This window comes from Leptonychotes weddellii, chromosome 2, assembly GCF_054177405.1.
Source record: "Leptonychotes weddellii isolate Sample4059 chromosome 2, ASM5417740v2, whole genome shotgun sequence".
NCBI classification, from domain to species: domain Eukaryota; kingdom Metazoa; phylum Chordata; class Mammalia; order Carnivora; family Phocidae; genus Leptonychotes; species Leptonychotes weddellii.
This window is the reverse complement of record NC_138370.1, coordinates 89179979-89202359: the sequence shown is the minus strand read 5'-3', so window position 1 is coordinate 89202359 and position 22381 is coordinate 89179979. Positions and strand designations below refer to the sequence as shown.

The window sequence follows — 22381 nt, the reverse complement described above, 5'->3', positions numbered from 1 at the left end:
ATATGATTTCCATAGATGATCATGTTGAAGCTATTTTATCTAGGTTGAATGAATGAAAATCTGGCTTTGGGCTAAATAAGAAATGTAAGCTACTTCTTTTCTCTTTCCTTTTTCTTTTGTTGAATGTGAATCAGCACTTTAATAACCTGGTATGCTTTTTGCTATAGGTAGGCACATACTTTTAGTTAGTCTAAAAAAGTGTTTCTGGAATATTACTTTCAGGGTCCAGAACTCTTAACTTAAAAGTAAGTATTCTGAACTTTTATTGGGTCTTAATCTAGGGTGATTGTTGTTTTTAAAGAAAGTCATATTGCAAATTCCAAAAGTCAGTATGTAATATCATGTGACATACATATTATACCTAACTGAATAATATTTGTGTATTTCTCATAGTAATGGTTTCCAAAAGAATTTAACCTCCCTCTATCAGTAATAAGTGTCCAGGAATATAAGCTAATTTATATATTTAGCTAAAAATACTTCACATTGTATATCTTACAATTGTCCAAGTATGTTAACATATATCATTTGATACCAGTTGAGTAGAGTTTTATTATTCTGTTTATAGATGAAAAAACTGATTCTGAAAAAAATTAATTATTTGCAAAAATTTTATATAAAGGAGTCCAAAGTCAAATATAATTCTTTCCCCGATGGCAGGGGCATCATGCCACTCTCTGCATCAGTTTGGATAAAGAGAACAGTTTATCATTTAGTAATGCTGAAAACTGCCGTAACGCTGATTTAGAGTTTATATGAAATAGTATGTCACCATCTAAAATTTAACCCTTAAAAACATTTATAACAATTTCTTTGTTTAATGGGATCTAGGAAAAGGACTATGGGAAATGTATCTCCAAGGTCATGTGCAATGAGAGACAAGACTGGAAAGTGAAGCAGTTTACTTATAAGTAAACCTAAAAAAATACATGGATTCCAAGATTTTTATTGTATCTATTCTAAGAGATTCATGATGAATGCCATGAGACTTTTGTAAAAGGAAATGGAGAATTCCTGCAACAGCTTCATTAAACAATCCTTAAGAGTGGGGTGCCTGGGTGACTCAGTTGGTTGGGCACCTGACTCTTGGTTTCTGCTGGGGTCATGATCTCCTGGAGGGTGGGATAGAGCCCTGTGTCTGGCTCCCCACTCAGCAGGAATCTGCTTGAAGATTCTCTCCCTCTGCCCCTCCCCCCATTCGCACATGTGTGTGCACATACACACTCTCACTCAAATAAATAAATCTTAACAAAAAACTCAATCCTTAAGAGAAAACAATTTTATGAAGTTAAAAGCCTTATATGAGAAGCAAAATATTATTTGCGGCTTGGTAGATATTTTTCATTGTTTGACCACCTCAATGAGAACATATTTATAGTATTGAATTACCTTAGGCATTTTATTTTTTAAAATTATTTACCATTCTTTTTTTATTATAAAAAAGTAGAGTTGGCCAGGTTCTCAACAAACTGTCTTCAATGTCTTTGTGAAATCCATTGGTATGTGGCAGATCATTGACAATAGTAGGTATAGTTAGGTGTTGTGATGATCTGGATGTAGTTTTCTTTAACTGGCCTTTAAATCTGGTGTGTTTCAGATAAATATACTGAAAAATACGGTGGATTTGCCATTTGAAACATTGTGGGAAAACTCCTATTACTTGATTATGTAACAAATAGTTTTCCTAACGTTGGTCTTGGATTTTTATAATCCTGCTCATCCATGGCTAGCTTTTCCACTTTTATTTGGAAGCAGTGTGGGTATCGGATTGATAAAACGATGGGGTGGATGAATTTTCCTGAAAAGAACGACAGGTTTATGATCTGTCTAATTCAGCCTGGGCAATATGCCTTCCTTTACTGCTCTTTCTTCATTCCCTTTATCAAAATTTACCTGGCTTGAATTTCACCATTTTAGGATACAGATTATTTTTTTCCTAAGAAATTTATAATAACAGCCAATGAATGTTATTTTCCCCAAACATCTTACTGCCTTTAACAGTATTTTCTGTAGATAACTTTATTTAAGAAACTCATACATAATGTTTCCTGGATGTCAGGCACTTCTTTAAACCACTTTTTAAATATGATGAGAAAATTCTGTGAGGTTGTCATTGTTTGAGATCCCTAGTACAGAAGCACAAAGAGGTTAAGTGACTTCCCCAGGTCATATAGGTAATTAGGGTTAGACTTAGGGTTCACACCTATGGAGTTTGGCTCCAGGGTTTGTATTCTACACACACAACTCTTGTGGGTCTAGTGTAGTTTACTTTAGTCATTTTCACAAAGGGGTATAAAGGCAATGAATTTAGGTGGTAACGGGGTACTGACTTTCTACCTCCTCTATGGTCCTTATTCTGTTTCCTGCCCTGGATGCCTTCACTTAGGACTTCAGCCCTGGCCCTTACTCTTTGTCTTTTAGATAACTATAATCCTTTTAACTGTCTCCCTGCTTTCGGTTTCACATTCCTCAGATTTGTGCTACAGCGTGCTGCCAGGGTGATTTTTCTAAATCACCTGTTACATCACTGCTTAAAATACTTCAAAGTCTCCCCATCATAGTCATCAAAAGAACCGTAACAAAATCTTATTACGTACAGACAATTAAGCACTTTATGAATTATATCATACACAATAGCTTTACCTCCTTCTTTTTTTCCTCGCAGATGAGGAAGCTGAGAGTTAGAGAAGTTAACTAAATAATTTAAGATCACACAGCTGGCAGATGGCAGGTCTAGGACCGAGGCCAGTTTGATGCCGAATCCCATGGTCTGAGGGGCTCCCTGCACCATGCCTTGTTCACCGGCTCATGACTGCACGTTCTGGAGGCACCTGTAACCCTCCACCATCTGGTCCCTGCCATACTGTCCAGCCCCATCACCTGGGACTCCCCTAAATGTGCACTTCGCCGTTTGAAAGTACGACAGTTCTCTCAGAACACTCTGTTTTTCTTGCCACCAAGATTCATCCCTGCTGTGTGCACCCCTTTCTCTGGCACCTACCCTAATACACTTGGAGAAATTTGACTCACTCTGGACAACTCGGTTCAGAGTCAGTTCTCTGGGAGATTTGACTAAACTTTCTGGTAAGAGGTAAGTAAGCATTTGCTCAATGGTGTTCCCTTTAACACACACATGTTTCACCTCATGCCTTCATACACTCTGCTGCCTGTGGCTGTAATTTTTGTTCACATGTTTGTTTCTTCCAGTAGACCAGTGGTGTATTTAAAATGTTTTGATTGTATCTCCTTAAGTAAAACAATTATGAGGGTAGCCCATTTATACCTCATATATGCATAAATGATGTATGTATATATATGGGATGTATAAATGAGATATATATACATATATATATAATACTGTGCTAATATTTTATATACAGTATACAACATATCAAAAAGAAAAATTTAAAGAATAAAATAAAGATAAAAACAATATTTTTAAAACTAATTTTTATTTTATTTTGACAGCACAAAAAGTCTTCTCACTCTTACTGACCAGAAGTTTTTTTTTTTCTTTAGTGAGACCAGTGTGACTGACAGACTATGATTTTGAAAATCTGAGTGTGACCCCATGTGGTATAATTAAGAGGTCTAGTGAAATTTTAATTTATTGCAATACTTGAATCTAAAGACTATCATGGCTGAAAAAGATAACCTCTTAACATAGGTAGCTCCATATTGAAGAAATGAAACACTAACTGGAAATTCTTTTTCATTCTCAATTGATAATGCAGATGTTTTTGTTGTAATCTGATGGGTAGATTTCCATCCTCCCTGATAACCACACTTTGTTCTCACAAACTAATGAGAATAGGCTACATTTTAATATTTTAGGGTTAAAATCTCACTGCTGCTTTTTACTTGAAAGATTGAAAACCTGTTAGAAATTCTTTTTTCTTTTTTTTTAAGCTTTTATTTATTTATGTGTCAGAGAGAGAGCATAAGTGGGGGGGGTGGGGGGATGGGGGGCGGCAGGCAAAGGGAGAAGCAGGCTCCTTGCTGAGAAAGGAACCTGATGCAGGACTCTATCCCAGGACCCCGAGATGATGACCCGAGCCAAAGGCAGATGCTTAACTGACTGAGCCACCCAGGCATCCCAGAAATTCTTTTTTTCTAGTTAAGTGTGCAGATAAGACATTTTAAAGAATAACACACTTAAATAATTTTCAACTAGAAAAATCGCATAATCATAAAAACATTTTCAGCAACTCTTCAAAATCTCTGTTTCATCTATTTCTTTTTTTGAAAAGTTGCTTTCAAAGCAGTTAATTGTTAGGGGACATATTGTATTTATTATTCTAAAATATAGGCCAGGTACTGATGACTAAGAGTCACTTATTCCAGAAAAGGTCAACAAACTTGGAATATTAATTTATCTGTTAAATAAAACTGTGAAACATCCTTAGGTTCTACAACTCTTATAAAGATTGGCAAGAGATACTACTGAACCTCAATGATACAGATTTCTATGATACAAAAACTTTCCTGGTCGGGCGCCTGGGTGGCTCAGTTGGTTAAGCGACTGCCTTCGGCTCAGGTCATGATCCTGGAGTCCCGGGATCGAGTCCCGCATCGGGCTCCCTGCTCGGCGGGGAGTCTGCTTCTCCCTCTGACCCTCCCCCCTCTCATGTGCTCTCTCTGTCTCAAATAAATAAATAAAATCTTTAAAAAAAAAAAAAAACAACTTTCCTGGTCACTCCCTATATCACTGCAACATGTGTTAAAGATTCTAGTCTATTTTAAGTGTGAGCTTTTATAAAGTTAATCATATTGATGACATCTGCAGCACTTTTGCACTCTGTCTTCAGTTTATCCAAACATGAATTTGCCTTCAAATTATGCACTGAATGAATTTTATGGGAGGCACGTCCATAACCTTACCTTAGAATCTTTTCTTTATTAATACCTGTTCAAGTAGCTACTTCCTCAGTGGATTTATGTACATTTTTTCCCATAAAACATTGACTTTTTTAAAAAAGATTTTATTTATTTATTTGAGATAGATCGAGAGAGAGAGAGAGAGAGTGCACAAGCAGAGGGAGGGGCAGCAGGAGAGGGGGAAGCAGACTCCCCTCTGAACAGGGAGTCTGGCACGGGGACTCGATCCCAGGATCCTGAGCTCATGACCTGAGCTGAAGGCAGACCCTTAATTGACTGAGCCACCCAGGTGCCCCAAAACACTGACTTTTTAAAAATTAAATAATTCATTTACTTTTGACAACTTATTTCCATGATCTTCCTTATTGGTTCTCCAGAGGAATAGTTCTTCATCTATGAAAATATCAAAATACCGTATGTTGGGACATACCAGAAACATGTTCTTTTATTTAACTTTACAATAGACCTCCTCCAACAGTAGTTTGTTCTAATACTATATCTACCAATTTCTTGGGGGGGGGTTGCATCTTCAATATTTGCTAACAAAAAATACATCTTAGTTTGTTGCCAATTGTACTCTTTTAGCCATTTTTTATTGCATCCATGAAGAACTTTCTAAACATTATCATTTGGTTTAAATTGTGTAAAGTTTTAAATTGAGTATTGCCTGACTTTAACCATTGTTGGAAAAATAAGCCTAGAATTTCTTTGTGTTCTGCGTACTTCGTTATTAAATATCTTCTTAACTGATTACTTCACTCTAACACTGGCTAATATCATCCATCACAATAAAGTAAAGCTCCTCTCTAACAACAGTGAATATAAATCCATATTCCAAATAGTCTTCTTGGTAATTTGGGATGTTTTAACTACCTGTCATATGATTAGGCAGTAATGGTTTTTAATCTCACAATATGGCTGAGATGAGTTTCTGTAGGATTATAGAAAAGGGTTAACTCTACCATATTATTGTTCTTTTGTGCTAGATACATAATTCTTATCTTTATTTAATAGCTTCCTTTCAGGAATATTTTAAAACTTGTATCATTTTGTGGGAGTTAAAACTGGATAATAACATGGAAATTAACTTAATCAAGCACCGTAAAACATGATATATTACAATATGCTGAGAGAGAATGAACATGTGAGGAAGTGTCTTTCCCTTCTGCCATGTTGGGAGGTCCTCAGTTCAGTGGGGTCACCTCAAATACTGTATGAAATTCATAACTGCTTGGACCAGACTGGCCCAGGGGACTGATGTTAGCCTTTACGTTAATGTTGATTAAACATTAGTTGGAATTTATTTCCTTCTCATTTCTTAGATGAAAATAAATGTCCTCAGGCATTCCAGCTGGCTTGGCCAATATGTGGGGGAAGCCTTTCAGGCGCAGTGACTACAAGTATAAAAGGGCCCTGGGACAGAAGCATCCTTGGCAAGTTCAAGGAACCCTAAAGATGCCAGTGTAGCTGACACATTCCGATGAGAAATTGCTATAGAAGTCCTGCCTTCATAGTGATAAGAATGAAAAACTCTCTCTCCTGGGAAACCTGATCATGTGGTTATTTTCCCATCCTTAAATGGTTAACATACAGATCCCACTAGAACAACTTTGAACTGTCCTCTTCGTATTTCCTCCTCATCCATTTCAGCTTTTCATAATGCAGCAGCCTACTGACCAGTGTCTGGAACACTTTATTTAAGTGAGTAATTGCCACTGCCTCTTATGGAGAAGTTTGGTTAGAAATTATATTAAACTAGTCTTTCTCTTCCTCTGAAATTGATTCTCCCAGTGAGAGAAGAAGAATTTAAGGAGTGTGAAGGAGACTTTGATACATAGATCCTGTTTATTTTGATAAAATGCAACATTTCACAAAACGTTTACAGTATCAATGACTAACCAAGATTTCTTTGTTATGCAGTTTAATTAGTTTAAGGCAGTGGATCCTAACCTTATACATTATACAAGGCCAATAAAGTTAAATGATTGTCTTGCTTAAAAATAGTACAGATTTTTTTAAAAAGATTTTATTTATGTATTTTAGATAGAGAGGGAGAGAGAGAGCACACACACATATGAGTGGGGGAAGGGACAGAGGGAGAGAATCTTCAAGCAGACTCCATGCTGAGCGTGGAGCTTGAGGCAGGGCTCGAACCCACAACCCATGAGATGATGACCTGAGCTGAAACCAAGAGTTGGCCCCCCAAGTGACTGAGCCACCCAGGAGCCCCCAGATTTTTTTAAAGGAAAATACCTGAAGCTATAAAGAATTAATTGCATATAATTATCCTGAGCTCTGTTTAGAGTCAGTGGACTCTGACTCTTTCAGTCATATTAGTCTCTGTGCCTCAGTTTCCTCATTTGTAAAATGAGGATAGTGTTAGGACTTACCTCTAAGGATTATTTTCAGGATTAGAAATTATAAATCTAAGTCACTTAACACACAGGAGACATTCAATGGTTTAAAAAAATTACTAGTATCACCTTCCTGGTTATTTTACTTTTATTTAACCAACTTTTGTGAAATTGAAGGAGTATCTGCTGTCTTCCACACTATGCCTTTTGAGATCTGGATCTCAATGTCATTGGAAGGGCCCCTGCAGTCCTTGGGATCCCTCCCTGTGAGATGGCATTTAATGGTTTCAGAATGTTGCCTTATTCCTTGGAAACAGCATATGGAAATCATCACAAAGAAAAGGAATCATTTCAAGTGCTTTGAAAATATAAAAGAAAATAAATTGTCCTTGGTAAGTAAATATAGGACACTGATCTCTGAATAGTTAGGAAAACTCTGTGCCAGGGCCTTTGGCGAAGGCTAATGAGCTTTTCATTCCCTCCCCCACCAACACCCCTGCACTCTTGTCTTCTACATTAGAAGAAGTTTTTACTATATAAGGCTGCTTTTTCTAAGTAAATGATAATACATTAAGCTCTTGGTGTTTTTAACTTTCCAAACAGTGGTGAGTTATTTTCATCAGTCAAGATGAAGCTAAAATGAAAAACAAAATTTGTGAAAGGCTCAGGCCTTGGGAGTCAGATACGACCATAGGACTCACTTTATTTTATTTCTTTTGTGAAAAACATAACAATTTTCCACTGGATGGTGCTTAGCATTGAGTCGTGTAAATATTATATTACGTTTATAGGCTGCTGCAGGGAGTCCAAATGCAGTGATCCATTTTTGGGTCTCCAGTCTTCTGGCTGCTTGCCTGCCAGATGGGGAAATGTTGATCAGAAGGATTTCATCCTGAGGCAGAGCTGTGATCACGAAAGGAAGCACATCACTGTATGTTTTCTCTCTGCCCAGATGACCCTGGAGCTTCATGCTGAGTGAGTTACCAGGGTTCCTTCAGGGCTGAGAGGAGACACAAATTCAATTAAAGATCCCATTATGATATTTATTCCATTCTGTTCTTTATTACCTTCACTAGTCTGACCCTCTGCTTCTCTTTCTTATTTGAGAAGGAAAATTCCTTCTTCTCTATCTTCACTGCCCCCATGCTCTTCATTCTCATCCTTCCTTTATCTTGTTCTTTTTATGACTCTCATTTCCCAGAGAGCTTTCTAAGCAAATTAAGACATGAAATCTGATGTTGCTTTATCTGCAGAAGGAAGGAGAGACAGTGTGTTTGTGTGTGTGTGTGTGTGTGTGACACAGAGAGAGAGAGAATAAACAGGAAATTCTGCATAAGTCTTTCTTAACTGATTTTCATGGAAAAGTAACAACATACTGGGTTTTTTGATTCAGGCATGAGATGAACTATAATGGAGAGTTATTTGGTCTTTATAAGCATTTTCCAGGAGTGTGTTTTCAAAAGTTCAGCACTTCACTCATAGAAACTCCTTTTTAAGTTTTTTTTAAGGCCCTTCACCTCCTTTCACAGTTTCTGGTCTGAGCCGCTCGCTTCTTCCTGTGAGGCTGTTCTCATTTTCTCCCAACATGACATGTTTATTCTTCCCCCAGTCCTCTGTAACTTTGCCCATGATCTTTTCTGAAATAGAATGTTCTTCTATTTATTTCTCCCAGGCACACAGTAGGTATACAATAAAGGCTATTACTTTTTAACTGATTGGTTAATACTGACTCCTATTTGTAATTTACCAAGTGATAAAACTGCACTCAGTCAAAAATAAATACTTATTGTTTGGGGAAGTGTATAAACTTCATCAGAACCTTTAAGGATGAAAACATAAGTTGAAGTTCACAGTCTGCATCAAAGGCAAGTGGGAGCCTGAAGACAATTATGCTTTGGGATTGAAGAAAAGAACGGAGGGCAGGGACAGGGCTGGGGACAGATGAAGGGCACAGGGATGGCAGAGACTGGGGTCTGTGGCACAGCGTGAAACAAGGAGATCCTTGCTTTAGGTATTCACAATACTGCTAAACTGGAACTCTTACTCAGGCCTCAGTGTCCCAGAGCCAAGGTGGCAAAGAGTGTTGTCAGTGCGCGATATACCTTCCTATTTTGCACTTAAACAAGCAAATATTACGGTTTTAGTATAGACATTTCTCATTAGTGTTTCGAGTTAGAAGACTTGCATTTTCCCACACTTCTGTTGGCACCTTGGTCTTTGAAAGCAAGACTACAGCTATTGGCATCTTCTAAAATAGTGCTCTTCAAGGGGGATCATATGCATGTGTGTTACATATACGTGTAACTAGATACTTAAGGCAGGCTTATATATATTGAAAAAGGTTGTTGAAAAAATAAATGAATGACTGGATGTACGTCTGTTATTCTTTAGTATGAGAATGGCAACCACCAAAAAGCTTGATGTCGCTGAAGCTTTATCTGTTGAGAAATTTATTTAAAGAGTAATTAGAATAATACTATATATGTTTTATATGTGTGTGTTCATATTTTTATTTGAGATTTTGTAGTAACAAGACACCAATCCAAAGGGTGCAGTGAAAAGACTGAACTGAACTAGGAGTCAGGAAGCCTGAATTCTGGGCATGGTTCTAACTTGACTTTACTTTGTGACCTTTAACTCTGATGTCACTAAAACTGGCTCTCAATTTCTCTATTTATAAAATGAAAGATTTAGAATAGATGATTTTAAGGTTCCTTGCAGCTAGAGTCTGTTTTAAATCAAGAAGATAATAGGTGAAAGAAAATGTCCATGAATGGTCATATTTTCTCTGTTAACTTGAAAAGTAAAGTAGTATTTCTTGGAAAAGGCAGTTATTATTATTTTTTTAAGATTTATTTATTTATTTGAGGGGGGACGGGCTGAGGGAGAGGGAGTGAGAGAATCTCCAGCAGGCTCCCCACTGAGCTAGGAGCCCAATGTGGAGCTTGATCCCAGGACCTCGAGATCATGACCTGAGCTGCAGTCAAGCGTCTGACACTTAACTGACTGAGCCACCCAGACCCAGGCTTTCTGGAAGGGCAATTCTTTATATGGCATTTTATGGGAATTTGATTTGCATTTCTCCAAATTATAATTTACAAGACATATTTGTTTAAAAAGAAACAAAAATTCTCAAAATGGTATCAATTTAATGTATTCTTTCACAAGATTTTCCTTTTTTATGCTTAAAATTGTTTTGCAGTGAATTACCACTGCATTTTCTTGTGCTTTTTTTTTCCGTAAATACTTGATTCTTTTTCTTTATATTTTTCTAAATAATGAGAGAGTTCCCTAGCATATGCTAATGTAACCAATATATTTTTAAAATATCATTAAGAATTTGTGGATTTAAACACAATTGATGTTTTTAGAAATCTAACTTCTTTACTCAGACTCTGGATCTAACATAATTTATAATTTTAAGTTTTGTTCTCCTTACTTTACTAGAAACCCCAAAGAGACAGTGGGTATGAACCATCTCATCAAGTAAAACCACTCATTCTGACCTAGCTGTTCACTTCTATGAGGTAATCTAATTAGATGGAGAAGAGGGAATGTATTTGATATTCCTCATCTATTCCTTAAACCTCTCTCATTTGGGAAAAATGTGTCCCAAAAAAAGAGAGAGTTTTTAGCATACTTGGATTTGATTAGTTTAGTTCCTCATCTTAAAGTGCAGGATTTTTAATCAAATCATGTCTCTATCCCACAAATGGATTGCTCACAGTTTATGTTTTTTTTTTTTTAAAAAGAAAATAGCTAGAATTGAAAATAGCTTTTATTTTTGGATTATAAAAGATGACACATTGTTCTTACAAAAAAAAGATTCAAACATTACAGGAAAGGATAAAAATAAAATAAAAATCATACAGCCCAGGAATGACACATTATTAACATTTCAATGAACCATATTTTAGACCCCTCTCCCAGCACACGTGCTAACTTACAATGACACTTACATTCAGTTCTATGTCAAATAAATGGTACTACATGTACTTCCTTATTAAGTAACACAGCATGAACACCATCCTGTGTCAGTGAATACTGATATACATTGTAATTTTTAATGGCTGCATACTATTGCATTGTATGGACTCACCACAATTTATATAACCCATCCCCTCTTGAACATGTAAGTTCTTTCTAATGTTTCAACATTAAAAATAGTGCCGAGATGAATACTTTTGTATATATAAAATATATTTGTGCACCCGTCTGATCATTCCTGGAGAATAAATCTCTAAAAGTAGAATTATAAGTCTGAGGGCATGCTATATGTATATATATATATATATTTTTTTTTTTTTGGTGAAAATGAAGACTATCTGTGAGGGCAACTATTATATATAAAGAGAAATTTTCTTGTCATGCATATGTTACTCATTATTACACTGGCAAGTATAATTGTTTTTAGCTGATCAAATAAGTAAATATATGTAACGTACTTTCATCTCTAAACATTTAAAAATATTGGTACTGATTTGTACCTTAAAAAATGTCTTAGAGAAAAGTTTTTGAGAGAAAAAAAAATTCCCACTTGTTTCAGGATAAAAATTTTGCAAAAAGATTAGTGTCTTAAAAGTAATGTACAAAGGTATTAATGCCTATATCAAAGATACCTCGATAAGGCTATTTAAAAGACAGAAGAAGAAGGAGGAGGAGGGGGAGGAGGAGGGAGAAGAAGTTGGAAGCAAGAGAATTCACTGGCAGTCTGTACCACTATACCCAGTAGCCAACCCCGCCCCCCAACACCATTCCCACTGAAGGGCACTCTGTAACACAGTATTCTTCCAGGCAAAGCCCAAGGTGGAGTTTCTCTAAAGACATTGAAAAAATGTGTGGGGAACATGAAGGCATTTTGTGTGGATAATAGTACCCCAGAATGAAGCCCTTCTCATTCTGGCACAGGAAGAAATGGGTTGTGGTCTGAAGCCTGACACTGGACTCTTCGAACCCTCACCACACAGATCTCTTAGTCAAAAACTGTACAAATGGGAGGCCACCCAAGGATCACCAAGAGTATGAAGAGCGTCAGCAAGATGGAAGGGAAAGACCAAAATATACAAATAGAAAACAGGACCCTAGAGGAAACAGACAATTTAGGGAATTGAAACTTTTTTTTAAAGATTTTATTTATTCATCTGACAGAGAGAGAGCACAAGCAGGGGGAGCGGGAGAGGGAGAAGCAGGCTCCCTGCTGAACAAGGAGCCTGATGTGGGTGGGGCTTGATCCCAGGACCCCAGGATCGTGACCTGAGCCGAAGGCAGACGCTTAACCGACCGAGCCACCCAGAGGCCCCAGGAATAGAAACTTAAAAAAAAATAAAATAAAAAGACAAGATGCCTAATATAGTCAACAAAATTCAACAAGATTTATAACCATAAAACAAAAAGAATGATTTAAATTGGTAAATTAAATACAAATAACATGAAGGAATAGAAAATGTGGAAAGCAAAGTTGAGATAATCTTCCAGAATATAGATAAAAAGACAAAAACATATAGAAACCATTCAGAAGATGCAGTATCTAATAGAAACCCCAAAAGAAGAGAACAGAGAAAATGGATGGAAAGAAATTATCAAATAAATACTGGAAGACACTTTCTTAGAGCTGAAGGGCTTGAGTTTCAGATTGAAATGGTCTACTTGTGGGCCTACCAAGATCCCATGCCTTGACAGTCTCATGAAAAATAAGGAGAATATCCTAAATGCTTTCAGAAGGACAAAAATAAATTCATCCATGAAGTATGGGAATGAAAAAGAAATAATATTTCTCATGATTAACCTAAATACACAAAACAAAACAAAGCAAACTAGTATATATTTTGAAAGAATGTATAGAAATAAAGTAGTTATATATTAAAAACAAAAAAAAACAACAACAAAAAAACAGTTAATGCCCAGGGAATCAGGGTTTGCAGCTTTCCATGGAATTATCAAGAGAGGAAAATCAGATAAATCAGATTTTTAAAAAAACTATTCTAGGGGTGCCTGGGTGGCTCAGTCGGTTAAGCGTCTGACTCCTGATCTCGGCTCAGGTCATGATCTCAGGGTCCTGGGATTGAGCCCCACGTTGGGCTTGGCACTGGGCGTGGAGCCTGTTTAAGATTCTCTTTCTCCCTCTGCCCTGCCTCTCCCCTCTCTCCCTCTCTAAACAACAACAACAACAACATAAAAAACCCCAAAACAACAACAAAAAACATCCCAACCTGTCCTAAAGAAACAATTAAACTCTGATCTCTCTCTCTCTCTCTTTTTTTTCCGGTGCAAAATGGTGGGGACAGGACCCTGGGCAGAAAGAGCTGCTGCTCTGGGATTAGGAGAAACAAGTGATTATTCATCTTGGGTTAGGAGAAGTAAACATAAGGCAAGTTCCAAAAGGATGATATTTCTCTTTGGAGAGAGCTATGAAAATAAGTTGTATACATGATAAAGCCGTATATAGAAGTACTGTAATAAATGTCATTGCAGTATTGTTTTCCTAAAGTTATAGGGTCAGGTTTTTGTTTTTTTTTAAGATTTTATTTATTTATTTGATAGAGAGAGACACAGCGAGAGAGGGAACACAAGCAGGGGGAGTGGGAGAGGGAGAAGCAGGCCTCCCGCCGAGCAGGGAGCCCGATGTGGGGCTCGATCCCAGGACCCCGAGATCATGACCTGAGCCGAAGGCAGACGCTTAACGACTGAGCCACCCAGGCGCCCCTAGGGTCAGTTTTGAGAGAAAGATTTCTTTCTAGGAAACATCATCATTGAAATTTAGGTCTTAGAATGCTTTTTTGTTTGTTTGTTTTAATTTTCAAAGGTATTGCAAAACCTCTGTTTAGTTTTTAATACAGTTCATATAGTTTTGTCTTAATAGAGTTTAAGGGTTCCTAATTTGTGTGGTTCTTAGAAAAGATAACTTATTTCATAGAAGATCGGGCTTGCGTAATATAAAGCATGGAGGAATGACCATCTCTGGTCCCCTGTTCAATTCTCTGGAGCAACCGGGGGCCCCTGGCCAGGCCCAGCAGCCTGGCCCAGAGCACAGGTCCCCAGGAATGACTTCGCGCTGAGAGAAGAGTGCATGGCTCATGTGTACTCTCAAACATCCTCCAGAACTTAACAAAAAGTACCAGTGATGGTAAATTCACTCTGAGGAAACACAGTATGAAAGATAAATCTCCTTTCATGGGAAACATCGAAAGAACGGGAACTTACATATGTCTGAACCATCTATTCCATTTACATGTTTAGTTTAATTTTTTTTTTCCCCTTTAGCTTAATTTTGTGGCAGTAACAGAGTGGTCCAGAGGCAGCCCAAGCTAAAAATGTGCTGGTGGGGGGCTTGACCTATAGGGGTTGACCTGTTTGCGTGTGTGGGAGGGGAGGAGAGCCTGTGGGAAACCGAGAGGCTTGTTCCCCAGCCTTCCCCTGGGACAACCTTACATTCTAGTAGAGAGAGATTAGGTGGAAGCAATAGGAACTTTTTTTCTGGGAAAATCCGGGCCTTGGCTGTGCCAGAGTCCAGATGACACTGTGTGACACAGTGCTGTGGGGCGGGGTGTTCTGGCCATTTCTTCTCATGTGTGGTGAGGCTGGGGCAGAAGGAGGGGATGGCCAGGGCTGAAGACATGGCAGTTTATCTCCTTGAGGGCTTTGCAGCTTTGCAGCTTCGTACACAGGAACCACAGTTCTTCTAGCAGAAAGGCAGCTTTGTCATGGAGGCTTCTGGAAAGAGTGGTCGATAGAGGTAGCCATGGATGGATGGAGGGCCATACCCATCTGTGGGGAGGTGGGAGCAGAAGGATGTGAGTGAACTCTACCTGAGCATGGAGGAGGGGCTAGCAAACTTCCAATTATTAGTGTCCCTGGGGGCATTGGGATTCCACTTACATCTGTGTGGTTCCCAGAGTACCGACGGCCTGGGCTCACATCTCTGACCCTTCCCAGAAGTTAGGATCCACATACCAAAAGCTATCTGTAAACTAAAATAAGTACAAATGAGATGACACAGCAATTGCACAATGCCATGTACAGATCACTCCCAGTGTGTTCTCGGTCTCTCCCATGTGTTGAAAACAGAGGAACTGAACATGATATCCACCCGCCCCCCCCCCAGTTTTTTTTGTTTTCCATTTTCAGAGTCTGTGTTCTGCAATGACCCCCAAATCATTAATCTAGCTCAAGTATTGAAGGTTCACCAGTCCCTTCTGTGTTGCTTTTAATCTTCCATTCTGTCTTTGCAGCAATACATGTTGCTAAAAGTTGCTCCAGGTGCAGAGACAGACCCTGACATGGTAACCTCAAATGCTTCCTTTGAACCGGTTCCTCCTGGGGATAGGATGGCGCTCTGAAAAAAGGATGTCAGTGGAGAATGCAGACTAGATCACTCAGCTTCGCCTTTTCTGTGCTGGGACTGTTTTGCCCTCTGTCCCTTCATTTGCTTTTGACCTTGCAGAACATGCCTATTCTCGTATCTAAAAGAGGAGCACTGCACTGGGGATTTCCAGTTTCACAGCATTCGAGATCAGTCTTCATGAGCACGAATGCTTAGAAATGACTTGTTTAACTTGGTGTATGTTCATGTGTTTATGGGAAATAAATATGGTGTTTTTAAGAATTGCCAGTTTCAACTAATTGATAAGATAGAGAGGAACACTGGTGCACTGATCTCCAAAAAAAGGGAAGAGTGCTTTCAGGGACTAAGTGGCTTTTAGGGGACTTTGACCCCCCACCTGTAAACATTTCATAAAACAGCTACATTGTTTAAAGCTTAGTGTGTGGGTGGATGCTTGCGGGGGTGGGGAGACTCCAGTCCAATAGTTTATTTTAAGATAAATTAAAGGAACACAGCATCAGAACAAATCTTTCTCTCTTACTTTATGCAGCCATGTTCTCCCCTAATAATCTTTTATTTATTTCTTTATTTCTTTATTTATTTTTAAAGATTTTATTTATTTATCTGACAGAGAGAGATACAGCGAGAGGGGAACACAAGCAGGGGGAGAGGGAGAGGGAGAAGCAGGCTTCCCGCCGAGCAGGGAGCCCGATGAGGGGCTCGAACCCAGGACCCTGGGGTCATGACCTGAGCCGAAGGCAGATGCTTAACAACTGAGCCACCCAGGCACCGCTCTCCTAATAATCTTTTAAAGTTTAGTTCAGCCCAGTTTTTTTTACTGAATCTTTCCAAACAAAATATGAGCACTTTATTTGCTAAAACCGTCAATGCTGTATATTGTCAATGCCTGTGCATTTGGTGCTTGATCATGTACTGTTAATTTATTTGATTTTTCACAAGTGTGTCGTTTCCCATCCCCAGTGCTAAGTCCCTTAAAGGCAAGGAGTATAATTTACATTTCTTTTTTCTCATGGTTTCTTACACATAAAAAACCCTCAGTAAATATCCAAGAGATCTATTCTGGATTTTTCTATTCATCGTCTGATCCTTAGTTCCTTTATTGCTGGGTACCACTTTTACTGTCATATGGATAAAGATAAGAAAATATTTTGATTTAAGAAAAGCTAATGGAGGGGTTCCTGGGTGGCTCAGATGGTTAAGCCTCTGCCTTTGGCTCAGGTCATGATCCCAGGGTCCTGGGATCGAGTCTCACATCGGGCTCCTTGCTCAGCGAAGAGCCTGCTTCTTCCTCTCCCTCTGTACCTCCCCCTGCTCATGCTCTGTATCTCTCTGTCTCAAATGAATAAATAAAAAAATGTTAAAAAAAAGAAAAGCTAATGGATATGTGGGTGAAATTTTGAAGCAAATTTATCTTTGAATTATTGAGATTCAAATCATCTTACGCTATCCTTAGTTCCAATATCACGGATAATTGGCAATTGCATGTGTTATATACCTGCATGAACTTTCTTGGGTATCCATTAATATGGATCAGTCACATAGACTTCTCTGCTTCTCTCTTATAGACTCCAGATGTATGTCTGAGATTAATTCAATCTTTGTTTTTCCCCCTTCACCATTTGTTTTTCTATTGAATGTAGTCACCTTTCAAGCAGCTGGAGGGGAAATATCAATATGTTCTTGGATGCCTAATCCTTTGTTCTTTCTTTTATTGTTTTATTTTCTTCGTGCATGCAAAAAAGTTTCTTGGCATGCTCCACTGATAACATTAAAAGCTCTACACTCTTTATAGTTTGCATGAAATTTCTGTGTCAAAGCCAAAGGAAAACTTTTTTGTGTAAGAGGTCATAATGAAGGTGTTGCCATTTCACCATCATGGGAAGAGATAAGAAATACAACATTTAGAAGGTCTTTAGCTCATTATTTCTGGGAGTTGAGGTGAGACATGTACTAAAAATCATTTTGTTTACAAGTCTCATTTTTATCCAGAGATCTTTTTTTCTCCCTTTATAATAGATGTATATACAATGAGAACACAGACTTATTTTATAAAGAGAAATTTCCCTTGAGGCACAGACATGAATTAACAGGTTACGCCAATTGACAGGAATAAGTCTACATGCAAAATAAGATCGATTGCAGAATGGCAACAACAGAAAAATATGGAAAGTATTAATGGGATCATGAAACCTTAGAGTTGAAAGAGACCTCTCATTTGATATAGCTTGCCTCTCGATGGAGGACTTCTTTTTACACCACCACTGATAAACAACCAGCCTTTTAAAAAATAGTTCTGATAATGGGACCCAATGAAATCTAAATTATTGTTGGTCACCATTACCCAAAGAAAAACTTTCTTTATATTTAGATGAAATCTTCTTCCTTATAACTCTTGCTCATTGATTCAAACTCTGCCTTTAGTGCAATATAGAATAAGTCTACTCCTTCCTATGACAACTGTTCAAATAAAGACTTCCAGAAACGTCAATCATTCCTTCCCTGTAATTTATCCTTGTAATGGAATCTCAAAGCTACCTCGAAGCTTTAGCTGTATCATGCTTTTATTTGCTTCACTAAGCTCACTATTAATTAACACTGAGATTCCGCAGTTATAAAATAGTCTCAGGCATCATTAATGAAGAAAATGTTGAGCTAAGCGCATGGTTATTATTTATGTTTATAGCTTCAACTTCGTAGTAAGATTTTTTTTTCATGTAATTTTCCAAGTTGCATCCATAATTATTATTAGGGTTGCTATTTCAGGGTAAAATCAACCATACTTCCCAGGTTTATGGATTCCATCTAATTTTTAGCTTCTGCTTTGGCTATTCATTTTAATTCAACAAGCATTTTCACCACTTGCTGTATGAAAAGTACTATTCCAATGTGTTTTTCCAGTACCAAGAAGCATTTCTCCATATCTCAGCAGACACTGGGTGTCCTACAGATTTGACTCAATTCTGATCCTATCTACCCGGAGACAGCATCAGATCCCAGAGGCTGAGGGCTTAGTCCTAAAGACTGCCACGTCTTCAGGCTCCAATCACAAGTCCAGATTGTTTTGGGTGCTTCTAACCAACTGGCTATAAATTGGAGGCTCCCAAGACCCCCTCCTTGGGTTAGGTTAATTTGTAGGGGGGCTCACAGAACTCAGAGAAACATTTACTTACACTTACCAGTTTATTATAAAAGATATTATAAAGGATAGAGATGAACAGCCAGATGAAGGGGTACATAAGGCAAAGTCAAGAAGGATCCTGAGTGCAGCAGCTTCTATCCCCATGGAACTGGGGGACACCACTCTTCTGGCAAGTGGATGCATTTACCAACCTGGAAGCTCATCAAATCTTGTTATACATGAGTTTTTATAGAGCTTAATCTCCAGAGCCCCTTCTTCCCAGAGCTTGGTGGGTGGGGCTGAAAGCTACCATCCTCAAATTACTTGGTCTTTCTGGTGACCACCCCATCCTGAGCCTATCCAGGGATCCCACCCTAAGTCGCTTCATTAAATAAACTCAGGTGTGCTTACAAAGGATCCTTATGAGTAACTAAAAGCATTCCTATCACTCAGGAAATTCCAAGTGTTTAGGAGCTTCATGCCAGGTAGCAAGGACAAAGACTAACTATATTTCTGATTATACCACAACTATGCTTGATTCTGAGGTGAATAAGACATTGTCCGTGCTCTTAAGAAACTTCAACTTCCATGGAAGAGGCAGATTTATAATTATTATACATGGTGACAAGGCTTTAAAGAGAAATATATAATATAAAATAAAAACCATGAATAACCTCATTCTGTATGGTAGCATCAGGGAGCACTACAGAGGAGTCACCATTCCAACTGGACTCTGACTTGGACAAAGACATTCCAGGCCTTGGGAGCCATTCAACAAGGCTCCCATTCAATAGGGACATAAATGCCAGTAAGAGTAAGGCCTGTTCAGTGAACAACAAGTGGCTGCAGAGACCAGAACTGAGATATTGCTCAGTTCTGGGTCTGTAGTGATCTCTTATATGAGTATTGGATAAATCTTTGTGAATTATGTATAATACAGAATGCAATCAGATAGGATTCAAAATGTTCCTCTTTGATGCCTGGGCCTTCTTTTTTTTATTGTTTTGCTTTCTTTGTGCTTGCATAAAGGCTCTTTGGCATGTTCCTTTGATAACGTTCAAAAGTCTATACTCATTTTCCATAGTTTGCATGAAATCTTTGTGTCACAGTCAACAGAAAACTCTTCGTGAGGAAGGCTGTAATGAAGAGCTTGCCACCCCACCATCATGGAAAGAGTTAAAAGATACTAATTTAGAACCTCTTGAATTTGTTATCTCAGAAATTGAGAAGAACCGGGGATTGAAAGTCACTGTCTTCTTCCTTTCAACTCATCATCTTATTCACTATAAACTCTCTCAAATTCTCATTAAAGATTTTTCATCAGGGGCATGGTAAGATCTGGTGTGTGCTCAGACATATGACCTAATGGCAGCATGAAGCTTGATATTGAAGGGCAGAGCTTGGAGGATGGAGACCAGTGAGGCAGAGATTATGATACTCCAGTGACAGATATTTAGACTATATTGGGCTAAAGCACTGGGCTGGAAAAGAAGAAGCAGACAAATTAGAAAGATACAGGATGTGGACGGCAAGAATAGGGGAAGAGTGGACAATAATTTGGAAGATGGATATGACATTTATTGAAATGTGTAGGAAGAATAGTTATGGAGAAACAGGAGGAGCAGTTATGGGGATAAGAAAATCAATTTAATTTTGAATAAATTGAATTTGAGTTCTCTGTAGGACACACAGAAGGAGCTATATAATGAAGAGCTAAGAAAATCAGTTTGGGCTCAGGAGAGTGGCCAGTGCTAGAGGAAATCTGGGGTAACAGTTGAAATAGAGGAAGTAAGAAGCAGAAGACAGAGAACAGAAACACGGAAACACCAATATATAAAGTATGGACAGAGAAAGAGGAGACAGTGAGAGAAGTTAAAAGAGGTCTCTGGAGAGATAGAACATAAGTATTTCTGATAAGTTAAGAAAGGAGACTATTTCAAGGAATGGGTTATCAGTGACAAGTATTTCAAGGAAGAGGACTGTAAGACCATACATACATTTCACACCTGGGAGGTTGTTGGTGATTGTCTCTCTCTAGAATGGTGGGGATGGAAGCCATGCTGAAGTTGGCTGGGGAGTGAACGGGAATTCGAGGAGGGCATGTGGAGATATGAGCATAGACAGTTGTACTGAAAGTTTGGCAGTGAAGGAAAGATAGCAAGTAGGATGTGAGTGGTGAGAATACAAGAAGAGTGAAGATGCCATCCATTCGAGGGAGAAGATGGTCAGGAAAGCGTTTTTCATAACAGTGGAAGGAAAAAGAGAGAAAAAGAGTCTAAGTAAGACAAAGTAGTTACTCCTATAGCAAGATCAGAGGAGCTGGGAAGGATGAAATCCATTGAACTTAGTGCTAAATATGTTGAAATTTTATATATTTCATTTTGACAGTTGGAAGTGTTTATTATATAATAAATGTTAAATGTTAAAAATTGACAAAAAGTGGTGAGAAAACTATGGGTTATTCACACAATGGAATTATACATCACACAAAATAAATGACCTATAAAGGAAAAGAAAAACAAGTAAGATCTTTATTTGAAAGCTTTCTAAAGCATTTGAGTCATGGAATGTGAATTAACTAACTTATTTATTTATTTATTTAAATTAAACTTTTTTTTTAACACTTTGGACAACATGAGCCCAGAATTGGAATAATTATACTCCTTGGTTCAGAGAATATTTCTTAAATTATTTTTAATAATATCATAAGCACATGTGACCCCCCCAACTCTCTAAACAAAAACTAAAACAATAACCTACATCTAACATTATGCGCCCCCACCAAATCACTCTGCCTCTCCCCACCTGAGGTAACCATTTATGGTTTTATTTATTTATGAGAGAGAGTGTGCACACAATTAGGGGGAAGTGGGGAGGGGCAGAGGGAGAGGGATAGAGAGCATCTTAAGCAGGCTCCACGCAGGAGCCCCACTCGGGGCTAGATCCCCTGACCCTAAGATCATGACCTGAGCCAAAATCAAGAGTCAGACACTTAACCGACTAAATCACCCAGGCGCCCCGCCAGATATGTTTTTTAAATAAACTTTTAATTTCTCTTAGATAATGCTGTTCTTTAAATTACAGAGCATTTTTGTTGCTTTTAAAAATTTTAATTGTTTTGGATATTAAAAGTAATTTGGTTAAAAACAAACAAACAAAAAAACCCCTTAGATTCAGAAAATTCAGCCATTGTAATTCCCTGACTGAATAATGGTATCAGGATGTTGTGACTTAGTAGATGGAAATCAAGTGTTTTAATTTTTGAATTCTTTTCAGCTGTAGCTTTGTTGCTCAGCTAAGAGTAGAAAGAATGTAGTCAAAGAAAATCCCAGTTTTATATTATGTAGATATGTGTGCGTACATGTAGATATATATCCCTTATTATAGATGACTTCGAGGTGGCGACACTAATAAAATATTTCAATCTGTAGGAATGATTTTGTGTTACTGGATAAACAATTACTTGTGCTTTTAAAAGAAGAATTTCATTATGCCAGGAGTCATTTTCTAGTCTATTCTAAGACACTGACAAAAAAAGATTGGTGTTAGAAATATTTTGGTATAATGTAAGGAGAATAAAACAATTGCAAAATTTTGGAAAAATAACTAAAGATCCAGCCACCATATACTAAAATTTTATGCTCTCTCACTTCAAATTCAGAGAATGAGAAGAGTTACAGAGAAGTCCAC

At 37.9% G+C, this 22381-nt stretch overlaps 1 protein-coding gene and 2 long non-coding RNA genes across 5 annotated transcripts in view; 2 read left to right on the top strand and 1 right to left on the bottom strand.

Moving 5' to 3' along the window:
• LOC115943400 (uncharacterized) overlaps positions 1–22381 on the bottom strand; it is a 438133-nt gene that overhangs the window by 223657 nt on the left and 192095 nt on the right. The gene's annotated exons all lie outside the window — the stretch shown is intronic.
• SYNPO2 (synaptopodin 2) overlaps positions 1–22381 on the top strand; it is a 148932-nt gene that overhangs the window by 7051 nt on the left and 119500 nt on the right. The gene's annotated exons all lie outside the window — the stretch shown is intronic.
• On the top strand, positions 11901–15560 carry LOC145720129 (uncharacterized). Its single transcript, XR_014142891.1, has 2 exons — positions 11901–13731; positions 13945–15560. It is a non-coding gene; the product is annotated as an uncharacterized LOC145720129 (long non-coding RNA).